The sequence below is a fragment of the Camarhynchus parvulus genome, chromosome 5 (assembly GCF_901933205.1).
Source record: "Camarhynchus parvulus chromosome 5, STF_HiC, whole genome shotgun sequence".
NCBI classification, from domain to species: Eukaryota; Metazoa; Chordata; class Aves; order Passeriformes; family Thraupidae; genus Camarhynchus; species Camarhynchus parvulus.
Genome location: NC_044575.1, coordinates 55,057,741 through 55,070,999, shown reverse-complemented (window position 1 = coordinate 55,070,999; position 13,259 = coordinate 55,057,741). Strand labels below are relative to the sequence as shown.

The 13,259-nt window shown below is 44.7% G+C and overlaps 1 protein-coding gene across 2 annotated transcripts in view; it reads right to left on the bottom strand.

The window, feature by feature from the left end:
- PPP2R5E (protein phosphatase 2 regulatory subunit B'epsilon) overlaps positions 1-2,308 on the bottom strand; it is a 69,910-nt gene extending 67,602 nt beyond the window's left edge. For both annotated transcript variants that reach the window (XM_030948569.1, XM_030948570.1), the window contains exon 1: positions 1,764-2,308. The gene's annotated coding sequence lies outside the window, so the exon portion shown is untranslated. The remainder of the gene's footprint in view (positions 1-1,763) is intronic.
- Positions 2,309-13,259: the final 10,951 nt, after the last annotated feature.

Here is a 13,259-nt window from a genome sequence, read left to right as displayed (position 1 = left end):
TGTACCACGAGCAAACACTGAATTAACACATCCAGCTATTTTATTTACCAGTCTGGTGCTGTCTGTTAAAAAGGCCCATCAGAGCTTGATGAAATACATGAGTAATACTCAAGGGAGAGGAGACAGGAGGAATTCAGGCCTACACGTTACAAGCAGCAGCTCGGTGCACAGTTAACTCCAGCAGCCTCATCTGCATTCATTAATTAACACGACCATTAACGAGGGCAGCTCTGTCGATTTCGGCCAGGACAGGCACCCGTGCAAAGTTAAGCATCGGCGTAAGCACTTGCAGGATCAGGGTCTTAGAGCATGTCCTTGGAAAGCATTACTCATCCTCAATGTCTGTTGACTTCAATTACCAAAGCGACTCCTCGTGTGCTACAAGAAGTTGATTCCACAACATACAGAACGCTTTCGAGTACTTATTATTTTTATTGAAATTATCTGGTTACTGGTGTGCTTGGTAGATTACTAAACCCACTGAAACAGGCATTATTTGGGTTTGTCCTTTGTAAGAAAAGCTTTCGAAAGCATGATTTGTTGCAACAGTGTAAACAAGCTCCAAAAGATAAGAACTATTTAATGCAAAATTACATAGAGGTGCACTGAATCTATCAAAAATGGAGTATAAACTCCATAGCTTCTTCAAGGAAGCATGTTCAGCACCCAGAAGCTGAACTGTGCAGCTGGCATTACAATAATGAAAAAAACCTTATTCCATCTTTTTGATTTCTCCTGAGGTATTCTTTCACTACCAGCTTAGGCTTTCTAAATATAATATACTATCAGCAACATGAACCCGTACCTTAAACTGGTCTTGTTTATCACCCAGGCAAAAAAAAAGCCACCATCACCAGGGCATTCAGGCCCCAGCCAAGATTAATAAATAAAAAAGTCAGATAAACTGGAATAGAATGGCCTGTACTTTAGTAACCCACTTCTAAGATTTCAACAGTCCGCCAAAAAACACACAAAGTTACCTGTTACATAAACCAAATTCTGAATATATCAGCAAAAATATATTCCCTAAACCTGAATCGGGTTGGCCCCATCTCATCTCATCAGAAAGCTTCCCCTCCTCATCACGTGCATCATTAAAGTGTAACCATCCCTGCAGAAATGTTTGCATGCTCTCTCCAAATTAAATTACAAAAAATAATAAAAATAGTAATAATGGACAGCGACTAAAGTAGATCACTTAAACTGCAGGATCATTGTGTCAGCAAGGAGCTTTACTGACACTTCTCTGCTGTAAATTTAGTAACAGTTTCCCTAACCTGCTTTATAAATTATTAAAATCTAATTCTAATTCAACAAGACTACATCCAGCCTAACAACCTTACAGTAAACACTGATCTTTTTTTTCGCCTCTCCAAATGAACATTCGCTGCCCTGCATACACTATCACAGGGAAATACTCTGTTTCCACCAACAGTGGGGGGGAGGGGGGAATAAAGCCCGAGATTATTTATTGTGTGCGAGGGGGAAAAGCTGCAAACCCGGCCACCGCTCCCCGCTTCCTCCGCTCTATTCCCCGAGTATTTTGGTAAATACGAAACCACGCTCATCAGATCCGCCGGTCCCGGGGGTCGGGGGGGGGGGGGAAGTGAAAATACCGACGGCTATCGGCGGGGAAGGGAGCAGAGGCGCAATTATCCGCTCTCGGCTGTCATTTCCAGACGGGATCTCCGCAGCTGGAACATGTCCTCCCGCAGCCCCCCGCGCCTCCTCCTCCCGCACCGCCGGGCCGGCGATGGAGTTACCTTGACGCTCCCGGTAGAGAAGCCGGAGACGGAGGGAGGCGGCGGCGGCCTTGGCGGAGCGCGGCCGATGCCTGGCGGCGGCGGCGGCCCGAGTGCGGTTCTCGCCGGGCTCGGTCGCTGCCGCGGCGGCGCAGGAGCCCTGTAGGCCTCGGCCTCGGCGGCGGCGGCAGCGCGGCCTCCCCGGCGCAGGGCGGCGTCGGCGGCGGGTTCAGGCGCGGGCGGCTCCGCTCAGTCCCGTGCACTCCCCGCTGCCTGCGGTGCTGCTGCCTCTTCACATTCCCGGAGAAGGGCCCTGCGAGGCGGGAGGGAGCCGAGCCGAGCCGAGGGGGAGCGGCGGGCGCGGGGGGGCAGTGCCGGGCAGGGCGGGGAGCGCTGCTGTTCCGCCGGCGGCTGGCGCGGGGGAGAGCGAGCGGAGGGTCCCGGTGGGCGTCGGGGTCTCGCTCCTATTGTGGCTCTCAGCGGGCTCCGGCCATGGCACTCGCTCGCACGCACTCGCTCTCGCTCACAACCGAGCGCGCTGCTGCCACCGCCCCCCGCCCGCGGACCGCCCCCGACCGCCCACCGGAGCCGCCGCCGGGACGCGCCGCCTCAGTGGCGCCCGGAGCCGCCTTGGCCGCCGGGACCGCCGGGAAAGGGCCGCCCCCTCCCCTGGCAGCGCGGCCCCGCAGCCCCGCGCGTCCCTCGCTTCTCTCGCTTCTTTCGCCCGCGCGTCGCCCGCATCCCTCTGCCGGGCGAGCGGCGGGGCCCGTCGGCTGAGCAGTAAAACCCGGCGCTGCTGAGGGGAAACCGCGCTCAGGCTGAGGTAAAGCCCCGTCGGAGCCTCTCGGGGGGCGCAGAGCCGCTGCCCGGGGCGGACTGCGGGCGAGGGGCCGCGCTGGGTGCAGCCGGAGAGACCGACCCGGCGGTTCCCTGCTTTGGGAAGCAGCCGCTGCACCCCTCACTCTTCTCTGCTGCAGCTTTGCACCCTTGGGTTTCTTAGCCCAGTGTGTGATCTCGCTGTCTGCATCGCTTTTTTTTTTTTTTTGCCCCCCGAGTATATTTATACATACTTGGAACCAGGGACCAGCACAATGACTGCTTGTAGATACCATAGTTAAATATCATAAATTTCGGTTAAATTTATCTACCCGATGGCTTGGTGTTTGATAGTTTTGGTTTGTTTGTTTTTGCTGTGGGTTTTCCCAAAATACATCTGATGGCTGCAGGGTAATGAAGCTGGGCAAGGATCTGCAGCACACAAGTCCTGTGAGGAGCAGCTGAGGGAGCTGGGGATGTTTAGTCTGGAGAAGAGGAGGCTCAGGGGTGATTTTAGTGCTCTGCAACTCCCTGAAAGGAGGGTGTAGCCAGGGTTCAGTCTCTTCTCTGTCAGAAAAGTGGCAGAAATAAAGGGACACAGTAGGGGATGTCGGGGAACATCCCTGCTGGGCCAGGGAAGGTTTAGATCGGACATTAGAAAGAATTCCTGTACAGCAAGGGTAATTAGACATTGGAATGGGCTGCCCAGGGAGATCGGTGGAGTTACTGTCCCTGGAGGTGTTTAAGGAAAGACTGGGTGTGCCATGGTCTGGTTGACAAGGTGGTGTTCAGTCCAAATCTCAGAGGTCTCTTCCAACCTAACTGATTGTGTGATTCTGTATTGGTGTTAATATGAATGTTACGTTTTAAAAAAAGTTGACATTTATGAGTAGCAGCCCTCCTATGTTGATATGACCAAATCCCTCTGACGTACAGTCTTTTTTTTTTAAGGAAATTAGCTCAAAGGCAGTTTGAGAGTTGGTTGCTTTGGTGGGTCAGCCACATCCCTGCTGTTTGTGCAGGTACTGAATCCTCTCAACATTACTAACCCTGCAAAGGATATCTAGTTGTTGTCCTACTCGGCTTCCTGACTCAGCTTTTGGCATAAGGGAGGAAGTGAGACTGTGTCAGACTTGATTCAAAGTCATTTAAGCTGTTTTCAAACTGCTTTCAAAACTGCTAATTTTCAGCCAGTTCCCTGGTCTAGCTCTCGCTGAGGAACCTGCAACACTAGTTAAAAGCTCATGGCCACTGAAGAATAACTTTAATGCATGTGAGTGGTTTTGCTTCTCATCTCTCAAAATGCCTCTTTATATCTTAAGATAAATGTCTCTCCTATTTTTTTTTTCCTACAGACAAAGCAATTTTGCTTCCTTTCAATCCTTCCTGGTGTGGGGCAGGTTTAAACCTCTTAAGATGCTTATGTCTTCTCCTTGTGTTGTCTCAAAACCATTCACATCTTTTTTTTTTAACAGTAGTGCCCAAGACTGGACATTACCAAAATTAAGGCCTCAACAAGGCCAGCATCTGTTGTCCTGCCTGTCACAGACCCCACTCCTGTTTACACATGCCAGTACAGATGCTTTTGAGTCAGTCTGATCTATTCACAATCTTGCTGACCTGTTTTACCCCGCATCCATTTCTGCTGACCTCCCAAGCGAGGTATTTCTCCCTCAAGTAGACAGTAATGCTGCTTGAGAAATTATTTCCTGCAACAGCCCTAATGCCATGCCTTCATTTTTATTTTATAATCAAGCAGTCAAGACATCTTTTAAAATGAAATTCCACATGATGTTAAGTCAGAGAACTGTAGAATTTGTCATCCTCTGTAAATCGATTTCATTTCTCAGAAGGATTGTATTTAAAAAAGCAAAACTAAGATTGAACTGTGCCACAGTTACAGAAGGGTTGTGTAACTCTTAAGTTTAGAAGAGTGATTTGTATGTATTTGTCGACATTTAAAACTTTAAATTTTCTTAAACTAAACCAGCTAAAATACTCTAAATGCAAACAAGGGTGGATAACAAAGAATGTGGGTTGGAGTTATACCAATTTAAGGTAAAATATGGCAAAAACAGTGCAATGTCCCATTAGTGATGGACAGAACCTGTATTTGTGTGTGTTTTGCTGTTCCATGTGCTTAATTCTGTTAGCCCAGAATTCCTCAGTTCTGCTCACTGTCCTGTGTGCTGCTTTTGATGTGAGCCATGCAATGAGCAGCTCATAAAGCTACTGGCAGCACGCTCTGCAGAAGGGAGGTTCTAGCACAGCCTGATGGCTGCACTGGCACTTCAGGTGCACTTTGAGCAAGTCATTTTACATGAATGTACTTCAGTTTTCCTAGTATGAGATTAATCCATCTTTGTAAAACATCAAATATCTAAAACTGAAGCCTGTGATGTGGGTATCTATTAAAATAACTGCCATAGAAGGCATAAAAATCAACAGTGCTGTCCAAGTCCACTGTCCAGTGCACACAGATGTTTTTACTCTTCATTCTGACTTTGTATAATAACTACAGAATTGGTTCTTCAGTACAGCTGAACAAGCTGGTAAATAATGCATTCAGCTAATTCATTTCTTAGATGGTCATCATGTAGTCTGGTTGGTCCATTTTGGCTGTGTAAAGCATTTTTTCATGCTTCAGTTTTATATCAGGTGATGTTTGGACAGTAACAATTCAAGAAAAAAATACAGGCTTTATCAGGGAATAAACAAATCTTACCTTTTCTTTATCACGTGGCCATCAGATTTTACGCAGTGGGCTTCCCATTTATTTCCTGGTCGCTTTCTTTTTTCTGCTTTAATCTGTGAAGTCCTCATCTGTGATGAGATTTCAGAGCACAACATAAGATATGAATGTAAGACTGCTGAGGTTTCAAAGGGGTACTGTTACTTGCCCTTCTCCTATTCTCTGTTTAGCCTGTATTTTGTAAAAATTGCTGCTTTGAAAATGGTTATGTGAATCCCAAGCAGAGATGGAGAAGAACTGAGTATTGCATGTGTTTTACATAGATGTGTATCTGTATGTGTTTATGTATGTGTTTGTATAAATACATGTAATACCAATTTGCAAGAATAAAAATTAACTTTCCTCAGATTAAAGTTCACATGATCAACATCTCCCATACAAGTGTGTGGGCATATATATGAAAATATGTGCACACTCAGTACCTGCAGCCCTTCCTGGAGATCTACAAGCAATAATAAATGCTTTTGATCAGTGTTTTTCCATTGCTATCAAAGGTACAAGACAAACCTATTATTTTGAAAACTTACACTGCCTCACTCTCATACAAAGGGGCTTTTTAAAAATAGCTGGAAAGGAATGTTCAGGGCCAGCTCCTCACCAGTTCAGCTCTGCTTTTTAGCACACAGACAGTTGGAACAGCAGTCAAGAGCCCTCCAGAACAGAGATTTTTGCACCAGTGACTCAGATTTGTGCCACTTCACGTTTTTTTTGTGTGTCTGGAGTTCCACTATAGACCATCTGTTATGGGCACCCAGGCAGGAATACAGGAGCTCTCATCCACATTGGCATTCTGCTCTTTGCAGAGCAGCTTATCAAACAGGATTGCTGCAGAGATACCACTGTGCAAGTCCTGCTGTATTGAGTGATAAACATAAATGGATCTAGCTGGAGCCTGTTTCACCTGGCACATGTGACATGTATTTGTCTACAGGAAGGGTCACATAATGCTCCATAAAGGATCTCCTATATGTCAGAGGGAGCATTATCAGGGTACTATGGGATTAGTCCAGATATTCCCTGTTCCAATAGTAGGAAGCAAGAAAAGACTTGATCTCCCCAGAGAACTAATTATTCAGACCATCAGGAAAAAGACCAGCCAGGGAAGTCTTATGGAGGAAGCAGCAGAGCTGTTTGAAGAGGCAAATCAGCATCTGAACAAGGCTTTTCTGATACATCTTTTAACAAAAATTAATACTGTGGAACACAGCATCAAAGTAACTGTCCTGCTCCATCACTGGGATTGAAAGGGCACAATCTGAGACTTTTCTGTTTACTTTGGAATCCAATTCACGTGTAACAAGAAAGCATTCTGCTTAAGTCTGTTCACCCTGCAGTTGACTCCTGATTCGCGTTTTTGGTTTTGGGGAGGAGTGGTGTGGCTTTTAGGCAGTGTTTGCAATTGCCATACCAAGTTTCTCTAATAATAAGCAAGTGCTTGTTACAGCTTCCCCCTGCTCCTCCTCTATCAGCTGTGCCATGGCACTGTCAGTGCCCTCAGGAACTGAATTCCTGCTGTGTGTGGGGTAAGCATTTTAGGGTCATAGACACAACTACCAGAATGGGAACTAATTCTTCCTCTCTGTTTATAGACACTGCGTCATTTGAGGTCTGTTTCTGTAGTCAACATGGCAAGATAAGTAGGAGCTTGCTCGCCTTGGCAGCTGGCTAGCTGCCTCCTCCAGCACAACACTGCTCTCACTTATTCCCCAATTCATGGGTTTGTTCCTGCCTTGTTCCCCTCCCCCAGCGTCTTAACTTGCCTCCAGGCCCCAGGCACTCCTTTAAGCCAAGTTTTCTGAATTTTTTTGTTCGCTTTCCTTCGCTGCCTGTTTACCTCTTACCTTCCTCAGGCCTTGCGCTCCACTGCTGGGCCAACTCCCCTCCCCAACTGTCCCTGCCCGCCCCAACTGTCACCTACAACTGCCTCAGAAGGTTCTGGTGCTGCCCCTTCCTCCAGGGCAGTGGGCCACTGGGGGATGTCAGAGTCTCCAGGAACTCAGCTTGTGCTCTTTGCTTTGTGATCAAGTCTCCTTCAAGTACCTGAAGGGAGCCTACACAAAAGATGGAGAGGGATTTTTTGAAGAGCATATAGTGACAGGACAAGGGGGAGTGGCTTCAAACTGAAACAGGATAGGTTTAGATGATGTGTTACAAAAAAATTCTTTACTGTGAGGGTGCTGGCACAGGTTGCCCAGAGCAGCTGTGGCTGCACTATCCCTGGCTGTGTTCAAGGCCAGGTTGTATGGGACTTGGAGCAGCCTGGTGTGGTGGAAATTGTCCCTGCCCATGGCATTGGGTTGGAACAAGATGATCTTTCAAGTCTCTCTCAACCCAAACCATTCCTTGGCTCTGTCTCCTCAGTTATCTCTGCATTTAATGTATTACAAACCAATATTACACTGCCATAAAACATCCTCTTCAGGTGAGCCCCTTCTGTCGTGGCCCAGCTTCCTACTTACAACATCACCCTGGAAAGAACAAATGAGTAAAATACCTCTGTGTGTGTGTGGTGCAGGTGCCCAGAAAGTGAGTGAACTGTAGCACTTCCCAATCTCACTGAAGCATCACTAGCTCCCTCCCAAGCTTGGTGCATCTCTGGTGATCAAAGCAGCAGCTGATGAAACTCTTGGATTTTTCCACAAGTGCAGAGACCCTGAGGATGGAGTAGGCTGACAGATACCTCGTTCTCTTTGCTGTAAAAGAGAACAGGCAAGTATTCATGTTGTATTTTTGCAACCTGCTTTATCTCTGTCTCGTTGTAGAGCCTTAACCTATTGGATACTTTTTAAATTTTCAATTTACAGCAAATGGAACTGTTCTATAGTCAGTGGTTCAGCTCAGCATTGTAAGGAATGCTTAACATCAGAGGGGGTCTAGCAGCACTTAAGTTTAAAATACAAGTCTTAAAGGGTTCCAGATTTTGCAGTAGGGATTGAGTAGATATGTAGGAATACTGCCAAAATGGGAAGGATAGAAAAAGAAAGGTAATAGGAGCATTTTCTAGAGTCTTCTGAGATCCATTGTCAGGAAAACAAATAGGATAATTTTGCCACAGAGAAAATTACATGGATTAGGAGGTTGTAGTTCTGTCATGACCCTGTACAGGAATTTCAGATACCCTATAAATGACCAGTAAGAACGGACTGTGTGTGAGACAGGAACTGGAGTTGGGATCCAAAAGCTATAAATCCTAGAAAAAGGCAGAAATTCATTAGATTGAGATGGAAAATAGCAAAGAAATGCCTAAATAATCTCATGACTAAGCAGACCACACAAAAGTAGATAACTGGAACAAGAACAAAACTGGTGTTGTGTGCAAGCACTGGAAGTTTAAAAACTTGAAGAGATGAGGACATCTCACTTTAAAAGAGCACTCTGATAGGACTGATTTTTAGGAAACACTGAGAAGGAATGGCATTAAAGCCTCCCTATACATGGTGGCCAAAAGAGTTGAGGATGCCAAAGTTAGGAAAAGAATAGCAAATAAACAGAAAACATACCACTGTACAAATCCATTGTGCATCCTTCCTTATCTCTAACTCTGTGTAATTTAGAGAAAGCCAAGAAATAAGATGGCTTGGTACAATTCCCACAGGAGGACAGGATTCACACTCTGGTGATCTTGATCTCAGAATTAAAAAAGCTTCATGCTGAATTTGATAGAGGTTTGTTGAGATCTTCAGTAGAAGGGAGACAGGTGAATGAGTGAGTTATTTATCAATATCAAAACTGCTTTGTATTTTTTGTTCTTATGTTATCTGGCAAGGTGGAATATTGCAAGCTTCCACATCCTGTTAGGGAGGCAAAAGGTTTGAACAGGTTCAATAAAGCAAAATTTTAAAAACCAGATGCTCAAGGGCACCGAGGAGATTAAATTGTCCTTATATTTAATGGCCTGCCTTAATTACAACATACAAGACACATACAACATATTAATGAGTGGAGAAGCCTATCTAAATACTAAATAAAAATGCACAACTCTCAGCTTTAAAAGTCTGCTCTGTAGAGAAGTCTAGACATCAGATTTAGGGTAAGATAGCTCAGTAAATAGAGAAGAATTGGAACCAATATAAAATCTGTGATGTGTAATATTTGGCATATTATCATTATTGAGTGGTTTCTTTGACATGCTGTGCAGTCCCCACACTTGGGGGATTTTCAGCATTATCCAGTGTCAGGTGGGACCTCAAAGAATTTATAGTAAGAATCAATAGCCAGGACTTGAGTGAGAGCTGATCAAAAACAGAGTTGAGATTTCCCTTTTTAAGAAGCAAGGAGAAGTTAAAACCACAATTTGCTGGGGCACCAAGTGGCACCAGAGGACATCTCTGGAAAATTTGTCTTAAGCTGTATTTAGTACATCCAAAGAAATTGTAGCTCCCACTTGAGCCATTTCAGCTCAAATACAAATAAATAAAGAAATATTTTAGAGAGTTGAGTGCTTCTGAGTCATGTTTAGTTCTAAGATCTCCTGCCTTGGAGCAAATTAATTTCTAACTGCAATTCTATAGGTGTGTACCTCTATTTCTTGTGTTAAAGGCCATCAAAAATACACTAGGCACTGAAATTCTAATATTGAAAGCTTTTAGTAAAATGGCTAATGAGAGCCCTTCAGACAAGCACTTCTCAGCAAGTTTGTTTTAGAATAATTATAGTTTCTTGCAATTACTGGCTTTTAATGATAGGCTGTTGAGACATTTTTTAGTTCCATAATCTTTGTAGAGTCTTTTGTTCCTGAAATTTTATCACCATCTTGATGCATGAGTGTGAGATACTCCAGGGAAATGCTGTTCAATGCCTGCTTGAGTACAATTTTTAAATGTATTTTTTTGTCTTTTCTCTGATTTATAGCTAGGTCAAATTCATATTATGATCTTGGATTCCTTCTTGAAAACTCTCTGCATCTTCATTTAAGATCTTAAAGTATTATGTAAGTCACATCCTGGGAGATGTGAAAATAGATTTTTTTCATCTTCTTCATAAAGCATCCTTTCTGAGTTACTAAACTTTCCTCCAAAGTACACTGATTTCATCCAGAATTTGATGCCATGACATTCAAACTGTTCTGATGGCATCAAATGTAATTCTGCCCCCAGTGAAACCCACCTCAGGCCTTCTCCCAGCATGATCCAGGGCTTTTTCTTTGGGATGTTGCAGAAGTTGCACACTACTGTTCTGATACACAGCAGTGAATACACTCAGGAGACTTTTTTCAGAATTCCTGGTAGCATTGCAACTCGGCAGAGTGGTTTGATACATCTGTGTAAGCAATTTACCTTGTCCCCTGTTCCCTCACTGCTTTGCTTTTGAGGAATTGACAGGATTCTGACAAATACACTCACCAAAGCTTTCATACAGTGCCTTTCATCCATTCGAATGGTTTCTTCACAGAAAATACAAGTAGTGTTAGTCCTGCTGGTGATCATCCACAGGATATTTCAACCTCAATGCCACATATGCAGAATGTTTTCTTTTATTTTTGTTGCAAAAATATTTGCCACCAGAAATACTCACCACTTATTCAAGCCATAAGACAGAAGTATAAGCAAGATTGTCTGCTTTTGACAGAGATTTACAAAAATCCTCATTACCTCCTGGGGAAAACAGGGTAAAAGACGTTTGCAGAGAAAAGTGGGGCATCCATTGTTGCTGCATGTTTAATTTTATTTGATTTACTATACTTAACTTTTTCCCTTGTTGGCAGGAACAGCCTTAGCTGCTGCTCATGCTGTTTGCCAGCACCTCCATCTGCATCTTTGGTTACTCCTCGGGTTCCTTCTCCTCCTGCATTTGCAGAATGCTGCTTGCATCCTCTGCTCCCATGGGAATGTTTCCCCTTTGTGGCTACCATTCACAGCAGCAGCATGGAGTTACTCTCCTTGTGGATGACATTTTCCTGCAGCTGCAGACACCTGAGCCCAGCTCCCTCCGAGTCTCCCAGGTGGCCTTGGTGATCACTGCCAGTGATAAGGGAATGCCTCTGTCTCCTCTTCCCAAGTCTTGGATTGGTGCTGTGAATCCACACCCACGTTTCAGTTCTGTCAGTAATCCCAAATCCCCCGTGGGAGAGTTTATCTGAATTAATCTCATCTTGTTATTTTGCCATGTAGGTTTATTTTGCAACTGGACCGTTCCTTATCTTACCTTGTGTAGATTTTTTTCTCTTGGGAGTGGTTTCCATCAAACACCTCAGAAAGCATTTAATTCAGTCTCAAAGTTAGTGCTGCATTTGCTTGGAATTTCTGCCTGGCCTGTTTTCTGCTGACCTTTACTTAGATGATTATGTATATGCATGTGTGCATGTGTATTTGTAGTGCTTTCTATCTTGCTCAAGTTTAATTTTACCCCATAAGGCAAGCTTTCCTCTCGAGTGTGATGTCCCAGTTGTTTTATTAGGATTGTGACAAGTCTGCTCACACGAGGCACATCCACAGCACATCTGAATGAAAGCAAACATCCTGTGTTCCTCAGCCTTCTCTAAACCCCAGCAGATGGCTGCTGCTTCTGCAAACTGTGAGCAATAGGATGGATCACATTTCCCATGCAGCAGACTTATTTCTGGAATCCAAACCCAGTATACTTCCAGAAGGTGGGAACGTGGATCCAGCCACAAAGCAGTTTAGCCCAAATCAGTCCTACATGGTGATTCTCCATAGCTCATCCCATCTTACTTTTTGGGATGGATGTGCAGCAGTGCTGAGCCAGGTGGACTGGTAACAGCATCCACATGCAAGTCTTTAAACACCAAGCCTGAAGGTCCTTTGTGCATTTGTTAAAATCTGTGTATGTTTAATTTTTTTTCCTCTGTGATTAAGTATCTTGTGGAGGTAAATGGTGTTTTTTGGAATGACTGGGTTTCCTTGGTGCTCAGAGCCAGTTCCTGCTCAGGATACTGGCAGGATCTGCAGAAGGTGATTTGTATTTTTTCCACCTCAGGTAACACTCAGGGGACACAGACAAATGTCCTTGCAGCAGCAGTACCCTGAGGTGTCTGTGCTTAACCCCAGGTGTGGAATCAGGGGCACTTCAGTGTCCAGGTGAAGTAGCAGGAATCACAGAATCCTGGAATGGTTTGGGCTGGAAGAGACCTCAAAGATCATCTCATTCCATCCCCTGCTGCTGTGGACAGGGGCACTTTTCACTAGACCAGGTTGCTCCAAGGATCATCCAGCCTGGCCCTGACCAGGGATGGGGCATCCACAACTTCTCTGGGCAACTTTTCTCAGCTTGAAACTTGACCCTGCACGTGTGTGCTGTGTTCAGGGACTCATTCCCACTCATTTTTTCTCCCAGAAGGAGGCAACAAAGGAGTTATTTGGGCTGCAAGTCCAAGCAAATAGCCTCTACTAGGTCTGTTGAGAATGTTGTGTCCTGAGGAAAGGGCAGTTTGGGAGAGGGTTTCATCTTTTCCTGCTTAAAACTTCTCTCCACTGAGCAACAGGCTCAGTCTCAGCCATTTCTGCCCACTTTCCATCTCATGTTGGAGTATTTAGCATCAAAGAAGGCTTTTGAAAGAACACCTGCATTCTTCCACAACTTGTGCACTGATTTCTTTGCATGGATGATCTTCAATGGGCTACACATCTGTTCTGTTGCATTCAGAGGCCCTAAAAATGATGCCATTTGTTTAGAATCATAGAATCATTAGGGCTCAAAAATACCTCCAAGATCATCAACTCCAGGAAGTAATTCTAAAGAATGACAACATTTCTGATGTTTCTCCTCCAAGTGTACTGATTATAAAAATGTCTGCGTGCAGGCTAGGCTAGCACTAACAATCCTTCATCATCCAGAACCTCTCTGGTCATGCAAACCCAATACAGAATTAATGCATACCATAGGATATTTTCCTCTATCACACCAATGTAGAAAGCTCCCAGTGGCTCTGGAGTGCATATTTCCATTAAGAATTCAATAGGCTAGTCATAGTCCACAACAGTCTTCATTAT